General features: G+C 52.1%; 1 protein-coding gene across 3 annotated transcripts in view; it reads right to left on the bottom strand.

The window, feature by feature from the left end:
* LOC134339047 (polycomb protein SCMH1-like) overlaps positions 1–6,957 on the bottom strand; it is a 213,774-nt gene extending 206,817 nt beyond the window's left edge. For 2 of the 3 annotated variants that reach the window (XM_063035319.1, XM_063035318.1), the window contains exon 1: positions 6,297–6,954. The gene's annotated coding sequence lies outside the window, so the exon portion shown is untranslated. Of the gene's footprint in view, positions 1–6,296 lie in introns of all 3 variants that reach the window. The other variant, XM_063035321.1, reaches the window with a different exon arrangement.
* Between the last annotated feature and the right edge of the window lie 11,310 nt (positions 6,958–18,267).

The following is an 18,267-nucleotide window of genomic DNA, read 5'->3' as shown; positions in this document are numbered from 1 at the left end:
GTGTCTGGGGGGAGCAAATAGGAGGGGGAGTGAGGGCACGGCAGGGAGTGAGGGGCTGGAGAGGTGGGGGTACAGGGGGAGAGGGTACAGGGCGAGTGAGGATATGGGGCAGTGAGCATACGGGGGGGACTGAGGGTACGGGGGACTGAGGGGTGGAGGAGTGAGGGTACGGGGGGGCGAGGATGCAGGGGAGTGAGGGTTTGGGGGAGGGTACGGGGGGTGAGGGCACGGGGGAGTGAGGGTACAGGGCAAGTGAGTGGGTGGAAGAGTGAGGGTGTGGAAGAGTGAGGGTACAGGGGGAGAGGGTACGGGGAGTGCGCATACGGGGGGAGTGAGGGGGTGGGGGGAGTGAGGATACAGGGGGGAGTGCGTGGGTGGAGGAGTGAGGGTACAGGTGTAAGTAAGGGTGTGGGGAATGAGGGGTTGGAAGAGTGAGGGTACGGGGGGGCGAGGGTACGGGGGAGTGAGGATAAGGGGGAGTGAGGATAAGGGGGCAGTGCGCGTACGGGTGGGAGTGAGGGTAGGGGGAAGTGAGGGAACAGGGGAGTGAGGGTACACGGGGAGCGGTGATGGGTGATTGAAGGACGATTGGGGGCAGGGGCAGTGAGGGGAAGGAGGCAGGGAGGTGGGGAGGGGATGGGGCAGTTAGGGGGTGGGTGGAGTGGGGTTGGGAGTGTGTCCGGGGGGAGCAAATAGGAGGGGGAGTGAGGGGCTGGAGAGGTGGGGGTACAGGGGGAGAGGGTACAGGGCCAGTGAGGATACGGGGCAGTGAACGTACAGGGGGGACTGAGGGTACAGGGGGACTGAGGGGTGAAGGAGTGAGGGTACAGGGGGAGAGGGTGCAGGGGGAGCGAGGGTGCGGCGGGAGCGAGGGGGTGGAAGAGTGAGGGTACAGGGGAGAGGGCACAAGGGGGGCGAGGGTGCGGGGGAGTGAGGGTACAGGGCAAGTGAGGGGGTGGAAGAGTGAGGGTGTGGAAGAGTGAGGGTACAGGGGGAGAGGGTACTGGGGAGTGGCGGTACAGGGGGAGTGAGGAGGTGGAGTGAGGGTACGGGGTAAAGGGTACGGGGGAGTGAGGGTACGGGGGGAGTGAGGGGTTGGAGGAGTGAGGGGTTGGAGGGGAGTGCGCGGGTGGAGGAGTGAGGGTACGGGTGGGAGTGAGGGTATGGGGAGAGCGTACGGGGGGGCGAGGGTACGGGGGAGTGAGGGTACGGGGGAGTGCGAGTACGGGGGGGTGCAGGGGTGGAGGAGTGAGGGTATGGGGGAGTGCGCGGGTGGAGGAGTGAGGGTATGGGGGGAGTACGCGGGTGGAGGAGTGAAGGTACGGGTGGGAGTGAGGGTATGGGGGAGAGGGTATGGGGGAGAGGGTATGGGGGAGAGGGTATGGGGGAGAGGGTATGGGGGTGGTGGAGTGAGGGTACGGGGGAGCGAGGGTACAGGGGGACTGAAGGGGTGGAGGAGTGAGGGTACAGGGGGAGCGAAGGAACGGGGGAGCGGTGAAGGGTGATTGAAGGATGATTAGGGGCAGGGCAGTGAGGGCAAGGGGCAGGGAGGTGGGGAGGGGATGGAGGAGTTAGGGGGTAGGTGGAGTGGGGGTGGGAGTGTGTCCGGGGGGAGCAAATAGGAGGGGGAGTGAGGGCACGGGGGGGAGTGAGGGGCTGGAGAGGTGGGGGTACAGGGGGAGAGGGTACAGGGCGAGTGAGGATACGGGGCAGTGAGCGTACGGGGGGGACTGAGGGTACGGGGGACTGAGGGGTGGAGGAGTGAGGGTACGGGGGAGCGAGGGTACTGGGGAGCGAGGGTACAGGGGGGAGCGAGGGTACGGGGGAGCGAGGGTACGGGGGAGTGAGGGTACGAAGGGGAGTGGGGGTACGAAGGGGAGTGGGGGTACGCGGGGAAGTGAGGAGGTGGAAGAGTGAGGTTATGGGCGAGTGCGGGTACAGCGGGAGTGCGTGGGTGGAGGAGTGAGGGTACAGATGGAAGTAAGGGTGGGGGGAGTGAGGGGTTGGAAGAGTGAGGATACAGGGGGAGTGAGGGGGTGGAGGAGTGAGGATACAGGGGGCAGTGAGGATACGGGGGAATGAGAGGGTGGAGGAGTGAGGGTACGGGGGGCGAGGATAAGGGGGAGTGAGGATAAGAGGGCAGTGCGCGTACGGGTGGGAGTGTGAGGGTAGGGGGAAGTGAGGGAACAGGGGAGAGAGGGTACACGGGGAGCGGTGATGGGTGATTGAAGGACGATTGGGGGCAGGGGCAGTGAGGGGAAGGAGGCAGGGAGGCGGGGAGGGGATGGGGGAGTTAGGGGGTGGGTGGAGTGGGGTTGGGAGTGTGTCCGGGGGGAGCAAATAGGAGGGGGAGTGAGGGCACGGGGGGGAGTGAGGGGCTGGAGAGGTGGGGGTACAGGGGGAGAGGGTACAGGGCGAGTGAGGATACAGGGCAGTGAGCGTACGGGGGGGACTGAGGGTACAGGGGGACTGAGGGGTGGAGGAGTGAGGGTACAGGGGGAGAGGGTACAGCAGGAGCGAGGGTACGGGGGGAGCGAGGGTACGGGGGAGCGAGGGGGTGGAAGAGTGAGGGTACAGGGGGAGAGGGTACAGTGGGAGTGAGGATGCGGGGGAGTGAGGATGCGGGGGAGTGAGGGTACAGGGCAAGTGAGGGTGTGGAACAGTGAGGGTGTGGAAGAGTGAGGGTACAGGGGGAGAGAGTACGGGGAGTGAGGATACGGGGGTGAGTGAGGGGGTGGGGGAGTGAGGGTACAAGGGGGAGTGGGGGTACGGGGGAGTGAGGGTACAGCGGGGAGTGCGTGGGTGGAGGATGAGGGTACAGGTGGAAGTAAGGGTGGGGAGTGAGGGTACGGGGAGTGAGGGGGGAGTGGGTACAGGGGGAGATGGTGCGGGGTGGAAGAGTGAGGGTGGGGGTACGGGTGGAGTGAGGGGGTGGAGGATACAGGAGGGAGTGAGGGTACGGGGGGAGAGAGGGTACGGGGGGAGAGAGGGTACAGGTGGAAGTAAGGGTGGGGGGAGTGAGGGGGAGTGGGTACGAGGGAGGGGGTACAGGGGGACGGGGTACAGGGGGAGAGGGTATGGGGCAGTGTGGGGGTGGAAGAGTGAGGGTGGGGGGAGTGGGGGTACGGGGGGAGTGAGGGGCTGGAGGAGTGAGGGGGTGGAGTGAGGGTACGGGGAGAGGGTACGGGGGGAGAGGGTACAGGGGGAGGAGTGAGGGTACAGGGGGAGTAAGGATACAGGGGGAGAGGGTACCGGGGAAGGAGAGAGGGTACGGGGAGAGAGAGGGTATGGGGAGAGAGCGGGTACGGGGGGAGAGAGGGTACAGCGGGCAGTGCAGGGGTGGAGGAGTGATGGTACGGGTGGGAGTGAGGGGACGGGGAGGAGTGAGGGGATGGAAGAGTGAAGATACAGGGGGACTGAGGGTACAGGGGGGAGTGAGGGTACGGGGAGGGTACGCGGGGAGTGCGGCATGTGGGGGTGGAAGAGTGAGGGTGGGGGGGAGAGGGTATGGGGGAGTGAGGGTACAGGGGGAGTGAGGGTACGGGGGGAGTGCGGCATGCGTGGGTGGAAGAATATGGGTGGGGGGGAGAGGGTATGGGGGAGTGAGGGTACAGGGGAGAGTGAGGGTACGGGGAGTGAGGATACAGGGGGGAGTGAGGAGTTGGAAGAGTGAGGGTACAGGGGGGAGAGGGTACCAGGGGGAGTGAGGGTACAGGGGAGAGGGTATGGGGGGAGAGAGGGTACGGGGGAGAGCGGCTACAGCGGGCAGTGCGGGGGTGGAGGAGTGATGGTACGGGTGGGAGTGAGGGTACGGGGGAGAGGGTACAGGGAGAGTGAGGCTACGGGGAGGAGTGAGGGGTTGGAAGAGTGAAGATACAGGGGGAGTGAAGATACGGGGGAGTGAAGATACGGGGGGAGTGAGGGTACAGGGAGAGGGTATGGGGGAGGGTACGGGGGGAGTGAGGGTACGGTGAGGGTATGGGGGAGGGTACGGGGGAGTGCGGCGTGCGGGGGAGAGGGTATGGGGAGAGAGGGTACGGGGAGAGCGGCTACAGCGGGCAGTGCGGGGGTGGAGGAGTGATGGTACGGATGGGAGTGAGGGTATGGGGGAGAGGGTACAGGGAGAGTGAGGCTACGGGGAGAGTGAGGGTACGGGGAGTGAGGGTACAGAAGGGGGAGAGGGGGTACGGGGGAGAGGGGGTACAGGGGAGAGGGGGTACGGGGAGAGGGGGTACGGGGGAAGGGCAGGGGTGTAGGAGTGAGGGCAGGGGGAGTGATGGCATAAGGTACAGAGGGAGTGAGGGGAGTGAGGGTAGAGGGGAGTGAGTGTATGGGGGAGTGAGGGTTCGGGGGGTGAGGGGGAGGGTACAGGGCGAGGGAGGGTTCAGGCGGGAGTGAGGTTACGGTGGGAGTGGGGGAGGAGGAGTGAGGTGGAGGAGGAGTGAGGTGAAGGAGGAGTGAGGTGGAGGAGGAGTGAGGTGGAGGAGGAGTGAGGTGGAGGAGGAGTGAGGTGGAGGAGGAGTGAGGTGGAGGAGGAGTGAGGGTACGGGGGCAATGAGGGGCTGGAGGAGTGAGGGTATGGGGGCAGTGAGGGTACGGGGGAGGAGTGAGGGTACGGGGGAGTGAGGATACAGGGGGAGAGGGTACCGGGGGAGGAGAGAGGGTACGGGGGGAGAGAGGGTACAGCGGGCAGTGCGGGGGCGGAGGAGTGATGGTACGGGTGGGAGTGAGGTACGGGGAGAGGGTACAGGGAGAGTGAGGCTACGGGGAGAGTGAAGGGTTGGAGGAGTGAGGGTACGGGGAGAGGGTACGGGGGAGAGGGTACGGGGGAGTGCGGCTACAGCGGGCAGTGCGGGGGTGGAGGAGTGATGGTACGGGTGGGAGTGAGGGTACGGGGGAGAGTGAGGCTACGGGGGAGAGTGAGGGTACGGGGGAGTGAGGGTACGGGGGAGTGAGGGTACGGGGGAGTGAGGGTACGGGGGAGTGAGGGTACGGGGGAGTGAGGGGTTGGAAGAGTGAAGATACGGGGGAGTGAAGATACGGGGGGAGTGAGGGTACGGGGGGAGTGAGGGTACGGGGGGAGTGAGGGTACGGGGGGAGTGAGGGTACGGGGGGAGTGAGGGTACGGGGGGAGGGTATGGGGGAGGGTACGGGGGGAGGGTTTGGGGGAGGGTACGGGGGGAGGGTTTGGGGGAGGGTACGGGGGGAGTGCGGCGTGCGGGGGTGGAAGAGTATGGGTGGGGGGGAGAGGGTATGGGGGAGTGAGGGTACAGGGGAGTGAGGATACAGGGGGGAGTGAGGGGTTGGAAGAGTGAGGATCCAGGGGGAGTGAGGGTACAGGGAGGAGTGAGGGTACAGGGGGAGTGAGGGTACAGGGGGAGTGAGGGTACAGGGGGGAGTGAGGGTACAGGGGGTGGAAGAGTGAGGGTACAGGGGGTGGAAGAGTGAGGGTACAGGGGGTGGAAGAGTGAGGGTACAGGGGGGAGGGTACAGGGGGAGTGAGGGTACGGGGAGGGGGTATGGGGGGAGAGAGGGTACGGGGGAGAGAGGGTACGGGGAGAGAGGGTACGGGGGAGAGCGGCTACAGTGGGCAGTGCGAGGGTGGAGGAGTGATGGTACGGATGGGAGTGAGGGTATGGGGAGAGGGTACAGGGAGAGTGAGGCTACGGGGAGAGTGAGGGTACAGAAGGGGGAGAGGGGGTACGGGGAAGGGCAGGGGTGTAGGAGTGAGGGCAGGGGGGAGTGAGGGCATAAGGTACAGAGGGAGTGAGGGGAGTGAGGGCAGGGGGGAGTGAGGGCATAAGGTACAGAGGGAGTGAGGGGAGTGAGGGCATGAGGTACAGAGGGAGTGAGGGGAGTGAGGGGAGTGAGGGTATGGGGAGTGAGCGTTCGGGGGGGTGAGGGAGAGGGTACAGGGAGAGTGAGGTTACGGGGGGAGTGAGGGGGAGAAGGAGTGAGGGCACGGGGTATAGGGGGAGTGAGGGTTCAGGGGGAGTAGGAGTGGAGGCGTGAGGGGAGAGCGGAGGAGCCACACACAATGAAATGCGACATCACCAACAACAGAGCGGCCCCGTCCTCTCGGAGCCGGGCTCGGCGCCGACGCACCTCGGGCGGCCGGACAGCGGCTTGTCCCGGACGGGCGTGCTGGCTACAAAGAGTGGGGAGGGCAGTCACACATCCCGCACTCCCCCACCCTCACCCTCTCCCACTGCTGGCGGCGGCGGCTGCGGCTGGCCGGGCTTCGCTCTCCCGTTAGCCGGCGGGGAGCGGAGCGGAGCGGGGCCGCGGCTACTTACTTTCACCGGGAGATGTGGATGTGGAATCCGTCCCCTCAGCGGCGCGGCTCAAAGCTTAGATTTCAGTCCGTCTCCGCCATGTTACAGGACTGCGCAGTGAAGGACAGACGGAGGGAAGGAAGGAGAGAGAGAAAAAGAAAGAAAGGGAGAGACACCCCCCCCCCCATTTGAATGTGTCTCCTAAAGTACAAAGGCTGACACCGCACGACCCCTACTGATGGAAGCCGGCAAGAGCCCGGGCGGCGGAGGAAGCAGCGAGCGGGGGTGATGGGTGGTGGGGGGTCCCGTTCCTCGGCACCGCCTCCAGCTCCGCGGCTCTCGCCGGCCAGCCCGGCGTCCGTCCCTGCCTCCGCTCTGACAGCGCATCGGGATCGCAGCCCAGAAAGAAACTCGCCCCCGTCCCCAGCCTTCGCGTCTCGGGGCAAAGAGTGGAGACTTCGCAGCCGGACAGAAACTTTTCTGTTTATGTGCTCGACGCAGTGGTTGGGTTTTGACCTGAAAGTCACTGTTTCGAGGAGGGGTGTGACCACTATTAAACTGCACGAAGGAGGTGATAAAACTGACTCAGTTGTAGTTTTTTCCAGTGCTGTTTTTACAGTACGGTCCTGTTTTCACTGTGTAATTTCTGTTCCTATATGCTGTTTGAACCAACGCCACCTGCGATCTGCTGTAAGCTTGTGTTTCATTGTACCCTCCGGTCCTGTGCACACGACAGGAAATTCGGCCTGAAGCCATTCCTGTAAATACGTACAGACACAAAATCTGCAGTTGCTGGAAATCTTTTCCATAGATCCTGCCTGGCCTGCTGAGTTCCTCCAGCATTTTGTGTGCTTTGCCTTAATCTGAATACACAGGACAACTAAGATTTTGCTTCCTGAGTATTTTTGGGTGGGTCTATTTAATGGATTGTGGGCTGCTGATCATGAAAGTCACCATGAAATTTCCCTGTCACGCACCATTTCTTGAAAATGCCTATATATCTCATTTAAATTTAAAATTCAAGTCAGAATTACTGATGCCAAGATTGAGGAAGACATTTGTTGTTGGTCCACAATGACAGGCAATTCAAAGAACCTCCAATGGGACCGGAGAAAATCACATGGAAGGCATTCAAGGATGTTGTTGCCTGGTAGCGTAGTGGTTAGCACAATGCTTTATGGCAATGGTGACCCGGGTTCAAATCCTGCCACTGCCTGTAAGGAGTTTGTATGTTCTCCCCATGACCGCTCTGGGTTTCCTCCCAGAGTTTAAATTGAAGTCCCACCAGGTTGCAGGTTAATTGGTCATTGTAAACCGTCCTGTGATTAGGCTCACATTAAATTGGGTTAGCGCGTGGCCAGATGGTTAAGGCATTGGTCTAGTGATCTGAAGGTCGCTAGTTTGAGCCTCAGCTGAGGCAGCGTGTTGTGTTGTTCTTGAGCAAGGCAGTTAACCACACATTGCTCTGCGACGACACTGGTGCCGAGCTGTATGGGTCCTAATGCCCTTCCCTTGGAGAACATCGGTGGTGTGGAGAGGGGAGACTTGTGGCACGGGCAACTGCCGGTCTTCCATACAACCTTGCCCAGGCCTGCGCCCTGGAAACTTTCCAAGGCGCAAATCCATGGTCTCACGAGACTAACGGATACCTATATAATAAATTTAGGGATTGCTGGATGGTGCGGCTCAAAGGGCTGGAAGGACCTATCCCACACTGTATCTCAATAAATAAATAAATATTTTTTTCTTGGCAACTACATGCAGCTGGTTTGACAACATGCTACAAGCACACAAAACCATAAAGTACAATGTGTCACTAAAGATTCATTCTCTGACATTCCCATTTAGAATTTTCCCCTGCAAATCTTGGCACTGTCAGTGACGAGCATGGTGAAAGATTTCACCAGGACATTGTGGTATCAGGGCAACTGGAATCCCTCAATGCTGGCTAATTATTGTCGGACACTTATGCAATAAGCCTTTGTACAAATGAAAATCATCAACAAAACATTTTTAGCTTGCTTGAATTATCGCAAAGCATCAGCATTGTTATGCGAATTAACGTGTTATATTCAATAAAAGTTAAAGAGGAACTTAAAGTTGTTGACCCTCTCCACCTCTGGTGTCTTCCTCCTGAAGTCAATGATCAGCTCCTTGGTCTTGCTGACATTGAGTAAGGGTTTGTTGTCTTGGCTGCCCTCAGCCGGATTTGCAGTCTCCCTCCTACACGCTGATTCATCATCACATATTTTGGCCTACGACACTGGTGTTGTCAGCAAACCTGCAGATGGCATTGGAGCTGTGACTAACCGCACAGTCATAGGTGTAAAGCGAGTAGAGCAGCGGACTAAGCACACAGCCCTGTGGTGCACCTGATTGTGGAGGAGATGCTGTTGCCAGTCCGAACTGACTGGGGTTCGCAAGTGTAGAAATCGAGGATCCAATTGCACAAGGAGGTCCTAAAGCCAAGGTCCTGAAGCTGATTGATTAGTTTTGAGGGGATGATGGTGTTGAGTGCTGAGCTGTAGTCGATAAAGATCATCCTGATCTATGCACCTTTGCTGTCCTGGCGCTCCTGGGTTGAGTGAAGAGCCGATGAGATGGCATCCGCTGTCAACCTGAATTGGAATGGATCCAAGTCACCTCGCAGGCAGGAGTTGATTTTTTTCATCACCAGCCCCTCGAAACACTTCGTCTCAGTGGATGCAAGTGGTACTGGACGATAGCCATTGAGGAATTTTACCATATTATTCTTAGGCACTGGTATGAATGAAGTCTGCTTGAACACACAGCCAAAGCAAGAGATTAGAGATCTTAGTGAATACTCCAGTCAGTTGATCAGCACTCATCCTTAGTACCTGACCAGGTACTAAGTACCCCCCCCAACCCCGGGCCGATGCTTTTCATGGGTTCTCCCTTCTGAAGGTGCTTACACTTCACCCTCAGAGACTGAAATCACAGGAGCATCAAGGGCTACAGTAGTTCGTGATGGTTCCTCCATGTTCTGATGGTCAAAGTGAGCACGGAAGGCATTGAGCTCGTCTGGAAACAAAGCCCCGTTGTCACCCATGTCACTTGACTTTACTTTATAGGAGGTGATGGCATTCAAGCCCTGCCACAACTGTCGAGCATCTTCCGTTGATTCAAGTTTATTCTGGAATTGCCGCTTCTCCTGTGAGTTGCTTTCCGGAGATCGAAACGTGGACCTCTTGGTCACCCAACCTGAGAGCCTCTGATCTGGCCTGCAGCAGATTGTGGATCTCATGGTTCATCCAGGGCTTCATGTTGGGGAAGACGCTGAATGATTTTCTGGGAACACACCCGTCTATAACAGATGAATTGCAGTTTTGGTTGCTATGGTTGCTTGGCCTTGCTCTGCGCTCTCATGGCCAACCAGCAGCTGGGATAACTCCACCAGAGCAACCGCATAAAACAGTTGTCTCAGTTGGAAAGGGGAAAGAATGTTAGCAGGCAACTGATTCTCTGTCCTCTTTCAAAATAGCAGCATGAAAGTGCAAGAAAGTGTAAAATAAAATTAAAATTAAAATGAGAATTCCAAAGGCAGGTTGTCAGCTAAATAGAGAAATGCTGCTTGTGAGTGAGACTGGGAGGGATTGAGAGGGAAGTTAACAGCAGATGTAACAAGTAGTGAAGAAGACGGCCAGCATCTTGGCCTCTTTTCAAGGGGTTGGAGTTTAAAACTGAGGAGGCTTTCTCGCAGTTGTGCAGTGGGCAGTTAAGATCTCACCTCGAATCCCACACAAGAGATTCTACAGATGCTGACAGATCGCGCTCTCTTTTCACAGCCCAGACAACACAGGCAAAGCCTTCCCAATCACTGAGTGCTTTATAAAGCCTCAACACTATATCCTTGCTTTTATATTTTAGTCCTCCCGAAATGAATGCTTACATAGCCTTTGCTTTCTCACCACTGACTTAACCTGCAAATTAACCTTTCGGGAATCTTACACGAGGGCTCCCAAGCCCCCCTGCACCTCAGATTTTTTAACTTTCTCTCCTTTTAAAAAGTAGTGTACACTTTTAAGTCACTGATAATAAAGTAATTGAAACGGGTTGTCAGCCAAACATTCAACCTATGGCTGACCGAGCATCAGAAACCTACTTAAGAGATAATGTAAGGATGTAATATTGAGACTTTGTAAAGCACTGGTGAGGCCTCACCTGGAGTACTATGAGCATTTTGGGCCCCTTTTCTAAGAAAGGATGTGCTGAAACTGGAGAGGGTTCAAAGTAGTTTCATGAAAGTGATTCCAAGATTGAACAGCTTGTCACATGAAAGAGTGTTTGATGGCTTTGGGCCTGTACTCATTCAGAATGAGGGGGTGACCTCACTGAAACCTATTGAGCGTTGAAAGGCCTCGATAGAGTGGATGAGGAGAGGATGCTTCCTATGGTGGCGGAGTGTAGGACTGGAGGTCACAGGCTCAGAATAGAGGGGGGTCCTCCTAGAATGGAGATGAGGAGGAATTTGTTTAGCTCGAAAGTGATGAAACTGTGGAACTCGTTGCCACAGGCCATTGGGTGGATTTAAGGCAGAGGTTGATAGATTCTTGATTAGTCAGGGCATGAAGAGAAATGGGGAGAAGGCAGGCGATTGGGGCTGAGAGGGAAAATGGATCAGCCATGATGAAATGGTGGAGCAGACTCGATGGGCCAAATGGCCTAATTTTGCTCCAATCTCTTATGGTCTTATGGTTTTATAACAACCTTTAAACAAATCTATAATAATGGTCTGTGAGAACAAATCTAAGTTTGTTTTATAGGAATTTTGGGGAACTTAATCTAAAAGTTAATCCGATTGTTTTTCTTTTAGTTTTTAATAAATTAATTTTCCTTTACGCCGCTGATGTTTAGGGCAGCAATGAAGGTCCTCCATCTCTGTCTGTTCTTGGCCACATGGAAGGGTTCTTCATTGTTGTTTCCCTAACTTTTTTTTGACCATTCGGGTTTTCTGAGCTGAACCCCCGAACCTGGAGGACCGGTGGACCACTCTTAGTCTGGCCTCTACCCTTTGACCTGTTTGGCATGGGTGACCCTACCAAGAGCCAAAGCATAAAGTCCTGACTCCAGCCAACATAGCTCTCTGGATCATTGAGGATGCAAGCCTCCAAACCCTATGACAAGGTTATAGTTCTCTTGGAGGCTTTCTTTTAATTTTGCAATATAATTACATTTCTTCATAAGAAATAGTCACCTTGGAGACCACAAGCAACGCACACCAAGTGCCGGAGGAACTTAGCAGGCCAGGCAGCATCTACGGGAAAGAATAAACAGTCAACTTTTCGAGCTGAGACCCTTCATCAGGAAACCACAAACCTAGCCAGAATCCGCTTGAATGATAATTGCAACATGAACTATCCAGAATGAAACAGATGTTACTGATCTTATTTTGATTCAAGTAACAACATTAAATAAACCACCAAACTGGTTTACCAATCCACATCATGGAAGATCTTATAGGGCCACTTTTGAACAGGGTACATAGTCATATTCGTACTTTGTGCAGCAGAGCATGTGGTTGAAATATGACTGTTGTTACTTAGATTAAGATTAAGGGCAACACAGTAGTGTAGTGGTTAGCACAATGTCTTACAGTACCAGTGACCTGGGTTCAACTCCCACCACTGCCTGCAAGGAGTTTGTATGTTCTCCCTGTGACCGTATGGGTTTCCTGTAGGTGCTTCAGGTACCTAGTCCAAACTTCTCCGTGGATTATCACCTTGACATGGTGGAGAGGCTTGTGTGGTCCTGTGATCCCGAGAGCGATGCCATCTGGAGCTATGCTCCGGGTAGGGTCACCCACGACGGTAAGGTCAAGGGTGAGGTCCCTGACAAAGAACAATCCAACTAAAACCTCAAAGCTGGGACAGGCGGATGAAGTTACTTTGAACTCAACGGCTGTGAAGGCGGATGAAGGCTGCAACAAATCCATCAACTCCAATCGTTGTGGCTACCACGCCATTGGAATCAGTTGGTTGATTTGTGAAGTATCGTGTGCTTCTTGGACTGCAACATCAAGTACATGTTAAACAAATACACGCACAGGCGTCTTCACTCTGTGGGCCACTTCTTCAGAACGAAGACCATCATGCTCGACCTCGAGGGATAGCCACAACGACACAGTCCAAAGCTGATCCAGTTGGTCAGTTAATTAGTCATTGTAAATTGTCCCGTGATTAGGCTAAGGTTAAACTGGGGGGTTGCTGGACAACGTGGCTCGAAGGTCTGGAGGGGGTTATTCCACACTGTATCTCAATAAATAAATGTACATCGACATGGGAGTGGCAGCATAGGGGGGAGGGTCGATGCCTTTGCTGCGGCTTGTGCGTGAGAGGGGGTTCTAATGCCTCTGTCATTCATTTTTTGCATTTTTTTCTGTTTTGTGGATGTCTGTGAAGAGTAAGAATTTCAGGTTGCATACGGTACGCATTCACTGATACTAAATTGAACGATTTACTTTACTTTACTTTACTTTATTTATACTTTACTTTTTATACTTTATTGCCGCCAAACAATTGATACTAGAATGTACAATCATCACAGCGATATTTGATTCTGTGCTTCCCGCTCCCTGGATGACAAATATTAAATATTAAAAATAGTAAAAATTAGTAAATATTAAAAATTTAAATTATAAATCATAAATAGAAAATAGAAAAATGGAAAGTAAGGCAGTGCAAAAAAACCAAGAGGCAGGTCCGGATATTTGGAGGGTACGGCCCAGATCCGGGTCAGGATCTGTACCTTTGTACAGACTGTATCATTTGTACCATTGAAGGAAATATGGATAGATTGTTTGCCCTGCACCCACACACACATTCTACCCTGCTTTCATAGTGTCGACTGAAACAACGTTGTAACTGGAGACAAATAACCTTCTGTTTAATAATACCTATTTATTCACTGAACGTCTCCTAATTTTACAGAGAGTGACAAGCACTTAAAACCATTAATCTCTCCTCATCCAAATGCAACTCCTTCATTCTAGCCTATTCCATCAAAAAATAAGTCAGACTTTCTTTCCTTTCCTATTCAGAGTTGCAGACGTTAATTCCAGCAATATGGAAGTGTTTTGACATCTGTTTGCCTTAACGTTGCCCATAAAAGTACAGTATTCATTCTTCTTTCCATCAGGAACCCTAGGACTGTGTTAGTTATGCCAGCAGCTGTTGGCTTAGTGAGCCAATATACTGGTACTGTCCAACAGTTGTGTGGATAACTGGCTTGTATTATTCACAAATGCTTCATCCTCAGCTCATGTGCCCCATATCAAAACTCAGCAAATAATCTTAGCTCGGTGAGCTGTTGGATTTTAACACCGTCCCTGAAAAATAGTAGCATAGAAAAATATGCATTTGTACAGTGATCTCTGCAGCCTTTGGACATTCTAAGGAAAGATGACACATTGATGGTTGATGTGGTTGACAGCATATCGCAAAAATTAGTGAGAGGTTAGTGGACTTGGAGTCTTCTATGAATCAACAGAAGCCAACTAAAATTCCCTGAGGAAAGAAAAGATGAAATACGAAGGTAAGCTAGCCAATAATATCAAAGGGATTTTTTTCAAATATTGTACGTAACAAGTAATACAGAGGCAAGAATGGATATCAGACTGCTGGAAAATGATGCTGGAGATATAGTAACGGGAATCAAGGAAATGCCAGGTGAACTTATTAATTATTTTGCATCAGGCTTCACTGTGGAAGACTCTAGTGCTATGCTGGAAGTTCGAGAGTGTCAGAGGGCAGAAGTGAGTGTAGTTTCTATTACTAAGGAGAAGGTGCTTGGGAAGCTGAAGAGTCTGGAGGTAGATACATCACCTGAACTAGATGGTCTACACCACAGGGTTCTGAAGGAGGCGGCTGAAGAGACTGTGGAGGCATTAGTAATGATCTTTCAAGAATCAGTTGATATTAGAAAGGTTCTGGAAGACTGGAAAATTGCAAATATCACTCCACTCTTTAAGAAGGGAGGGAGGCAGAAGAAAGGAAATTATAGGCCAGTTAGCTTGACTTCAGTGATTGGAAGATGTTGGAGTCCTTAACTAAGGATGAGGTTTTGGGGCACATGATAAAATAGGACAAAGTCAGCATGGTTTCCTTTGATTGAATTCTATGAGGAAATAACAGGCCAGGATAGACAAAGGAGAGTCAGTGGATGTTGTGTACTTGGATTTTCAGAACGCCTTTGACAAAGTGCTGCATATGAGGCTGCTTAACAAGTTATGAGACCATGGAATCATGAAGAAAGATACTAACATGGATAGAAGATTAGCTGACTGGCAGGAGACAAAGAGTGGGAATAAAGGGGGCCTTTTCTGGTTGGCTGCCCGTGACTATTGACGTTCCGCAGGGATTGGTATCGGAACTGTTTCTTTTCACATTATATGTCAACGGTCTGGATGACGGAATCGATGGCTTTATGGCTAGGTTTGCAGACGATACGAAGGTAGGTGGTGGGGCAGGTAGTGTTGAGGAAGAAGGGAGTCTGTGAAAGGACTTAGAAAGATGAGGAGAATGGGCAAAGAAGTGGCAGATGGAACACAGTGTTTGGAAGTGTATGGTCATACACTTTGGTAAAAGAAATAAAAGCATAGTCTATTTTCCAAACACAGGGAGAAAATTCAACAATCGGATGGGTAACGAGATTTGGGAGTCCTTGTACAGGATTCTCTGCAGGTTAACTTGCAGGTTGAGTCAGTGGTTAGGAAGACAAATGCAATGTTGGCATCCATTTTGCGAGGACTAGAATATTAAAGCAAGGATGTAATCTTGAGGCCTTATAACGCACTGGTCAGACCACACTTGGAGTATTGTAATTGGTTTTGGTTCCCGTAGCTATGAAAAGATGTGCTGGCATTGGAAACTGTCCAGAGGAGATTTATGAGAATGATTCCAGGATTGAAAGACTTGTCATATGAGGAGTGTTTGATGGCTCTGGGTCTGTACTCACTGGAGTTCAGAAGAATGAGCTGGTGGGGGGTGGGGGAGTGGGATCTCATAGAATCCTATTGAATATTGAAAGGTCCAGATAGAGTGGATGTGGAAAGGATGTTTCCTCTGGTGGGGGAGTCTAAGTCCAGAGGGCACAGCCTCAGAATAGAGGGACATCAGTTTGGAAAAGAGATGAGGAGGAATTTCCTTAGACTGAGAGTGTTGAATCTGTGGAATTCATTGTCACAGACAGCAATGAATTGGGTAATTTAATGCAAATGTTGATAGGTACCTGATTAGTCAGGGCATCAAAGTTACAGGGAGAAGGCAGGAGATTGGGGTTGAGAGGGATAGTAAATGATGGAATGGTGGAGCAGACTCGATGGGCCAAATGGCCTAATTCTGATCCTATATCTTATGGATTTATAGTTGTGGTACTGTGTCCATGGATAATTGATGAATAAGTTTGATTTATATTCACAAAGTTGGTGGTGTTTGGGGAAAAGAAATTCTGAAAGTGAATCTAGGGAAAGACCTGGTGATTATTATAACCAGCAAGCACACACTGGCAATTTGATGTAGGAAATTGAACGGGAAACAGATGGTGTGACCAAGAATTATTAAAAGATATGGGCACTATGGGAGGAAACCAGATCACCCGGAAGAAACCCACATAGTCACAGGAAGAAGGTACAAACTTCTCACAGACTGGGGTGGGAATTAAACCTGGGTGGCCAGCATTCTAAAGCGTTGTGCTAACCACTACACTACTGTGCTGCCCTTTGTTTAAATTCCAGATTTATTTAATCATTTGGATTTTAATTCTGCATCTGCCACGGATAGATTCAAATGCACGTCTCTGAATCAGAAATCCAGCTGCTGCCCATCTTGTTAATCAACTGCCCAGAATTTCCATAAGAATGGCTTAATGCCAGTGATTCCAATCAGTGCCTGGAGGATTCGAATCATTTACCCATTACATGCTGAATATAAAATCAAACATTTATTGTACATTTGGTATACGTTCACATTTAGCCATTTTGTTTTTGTTTTTGTTTTGGACATTTATGGAAATTTGGTAAATGTACAAAAAATTAAACTTTGGCTCATTTTAATCTGCTTAAAATAGCTCACAGAAAAGAAAATGCATTTTGACAACGGAACATGTGGCCGATGGGCGTGTGTTCAATTTGAATCTGGAAATGTTCACTCAACAGCAATGATTAAAACTGCATGAAGTTTTCTGAATACTGGATCCATTCTTCATTGTTTGTGGGCTGACTTCAAAGCAAAACATTGCGATCGATAGAAAGAATTTGCGTCCATGTGCGGCCCGGAGACACGTATTAAACTAACGTTCCGAACAGCACGACTCACTATGTAGACATTTTGATCGCTGTGTTTGAAGCACTGTTAACAATGATTCAGAAAATCTCTGTCACATCACTCACAATAAGGTACAGGAGCCTTAGGTCCCACACCACCAGGTTCAGGGAAGTTATTACCCTTCAACCATCAGGCTTCTGAACCAGTGTGGATAACTTCACTCACCACAACTCTGAACTGATTCCACAATTTATGGGCTCACTTTCAAGGACTCTACAACTCATGTTCACAGAATTATTTTAAAATGTATCTATCTGCTTAGTTACTGTATTTATTTGTGTGCTTGTTTGTTTATTTATTTACTTCTCTATTGTTTATTTACACAGTTCATCTTCTTTTGCACATTGGTTTGTCAGTCTTTGTGTAATAACCAACTGAGCATAGCATCGGATGTTTCATGAGTTGTGCAGCTGCAGCAAATATTCCTTGTTTCTGCATACAGACGCTCTTGCCATTAATGCCAACGTGCCACTTGCCTTCCCAACTGCTTGCTGTACTCAGGACTGGATGCTGAGTACTGGCAAACGTCTCAACCATGAGGACATCACCAGATGTTCCCACCCAATGCACAAGCCGAGCAATTTTCAACAACAAGAGATCGCCGTCAGGGACAGAATGCGTGTTAGTGCAGAGTGTGTGCGTGTGAATTTTTGTCTGTATTTGTGTGTGTGTGAGAGAGAGAGGAAATGTGAGTGTGTGAGAGAGAGGGAATGTGTGTGTGTGTGAGAGAGAGAGGGGGGAATGTGTGTGTGAGTGTGTGTGTGAGAGAGAGAGGGAATGTGTGTGTGTGAGAGAGAGAGGGAATGTGTGTGTGTGTGAGAGAGAGGGAATGTGTGAGTGTGAGAGGGGTGGGGAATGTGTGTGTGTGTGTGTGAGAGAGAGGGAATGTGTGTGTGTGAGAGAGAGAGAGGGGGGAATGTGTGTGTGAGTGTGTGTGTGTGAGAGAGAGGGAATGTGTGAGTGTGAGAGGGGTGGGGAATGTGTGTGTGTGTGTGTGAGAGAGAGGGAATGTGTGTGTGTGAGAGAGAGAGAGGGGGGAATGTGTGTGTGAGTGTGTGTGTGAGAGAGAGAGGGAATGTGTGTGTGTGAGAGAGAGAGGGAATGTGTGTGTGTGTGAGAGAGAGAGTGGGAATGTGTGTGTGTGTGTGAGTGAGAGAGGGAATGTGTGAGTGTGAGAGGGGTGGGGAATGTGTGTATGAGAAAGAGTGGGGGGGGAATGTGTGTGTGAGAGAGAGAGAGGGAATGTGTCTGTGTGTCAGAGAGAGAGAATGTGTGAGTGTGAGAGAGAGAGAGGGAATGTGTGAGTGTGAGAGAGAGGGAATATGTGTGTGTGTGAGAGAGAGAGGGAATGTGTGTGTGAGAGAGAGAGAGAAGGGAATGTGTGTGAGAGAGAGAGAGAGGGGGAATGTGTGTGTGTGAGAGAGAGAGGGGGAACGTGAGTGTGAGAGAGAGAGGGAATGTGTGTGTGAGAGAGAGAGAGAGGGGGAATGTGTGTGTGTGAGAGAGAGAGGGGGAACGTGAGTGTGTGAGAGAGAGAGGGAATGTGTGTGTGTGTGAGAGAGAGAGGGGGAATGTGTGTGTGTGTGAGAGAGAGGGGGAACGTGAGTGTGTGAGAGAGAGAGGGAATGTGTGTGTGTGTGAGAGAGAGAGTG

Source organism: Mobula hypostoma, chromosome 28 (assembly GCF_963921235.1).
Source record: "Mobula hypostoma chromosome 28, sMobHyp1.1, whole genome shotgun sequence".
NCBI classification, from domain to species: domain Eukaryota; kingdom Metazoa; phylum Chordata; class Chondrichthyes; order Myliobatiformes; family Myliobatidae; genus Mobula; species Mobula hypostoma.
The sequence above is the reverse complement of the archived record's forward strand: the minus strand, read 5'-3'. Positions and strand labels throughout refer to the sequence as shown.